Source organism: Seriola lalandi, unplaced genomic scaffold (assembly GCF_002814215.2).
Source record: "Seriola lalandi dorsalis isolate HSWRI2012SDOR001 ecotype SW California unplaced genomic scaffold, Sedor1 jcf7180002054691, whole genome shotgun sequence".
Classification (NCBI taxonomy): domain Eukaryota; kingdom Metazoa; phylum Chordata; class Actinopteri; order Carangiformes; family Carangidae; genus Seriola; species Seriola lalandi.
The window spans coordinates 648,298-648,874 of record NW_019525244.1 but is presented as its reverse complement, the minus strand read 5'-3'; the positions used below and the strand labels follow the sequence as shown (position 1 = coordinate 648,874).

General features: G+C 43.0%; 1 protein-coding gene across 1 annotated transcript in view; it reads left to right on the top strand.

The window, feature by feature from the left end:
* LOC111667597 (caspase-3-like) overlaps positions 1-577 on the top strand; it is a 10,742-nt gene that overhangs the window by 3,351 nt on the left and 6,814 nt on the right. The gene's annotated exons all lie outside the window — the stretch shown is intronic.

Here is a 577-nt window from a genome sequence, read left to right as displayed (position 1 = left end):
ACCCCCCCCCCCCGCTTTTCCACCAGAGTTACCTTGTAATCACTGAGGCGAGTAATGCTGCAATGATTTAGGATTTCTTTAAAAGTGTGCAGTGTGGAAAGCACATACCAGGTAAAATACTGGTAAATTGAAGGCTCATATCTGCTGTTGTCAACTGTTACAAGCAGAGTTAAGATAATGTAACCAGCGTCTGTGTAGAGAGTTGACAAAGTTGGTTCCATTGGCCATGTCATGGTTTGCTATGGCAGACACTTTTTGTTAGTTTTGTTTTGGAGTTTTTGCACTTCCTGTTTGATTTTGTAGTTGTTTTTCCTTTTGTGTCTCAATGTTTTTACTTCCTGTCTTGGTCCTGTTTCTGTGTGGTGATTGTCTGCCCCGCCCTAATGTGTTTCACCTGTGTTCAATCACCCTTGCCTCCCTTGTCTATATAGTCCTTGTGCTTCCCTTTGTCTGTGTTGGTTCGTCTGTTTAGTTCAGGGTTTGTTCATGTCTGTTCATGTCACGTTCACGTGTGGATTTTTTGCTAAATAAACCTGCGTTCACCGTCTCCCAAGAGTTGACTGCATTTGGGTCCAAC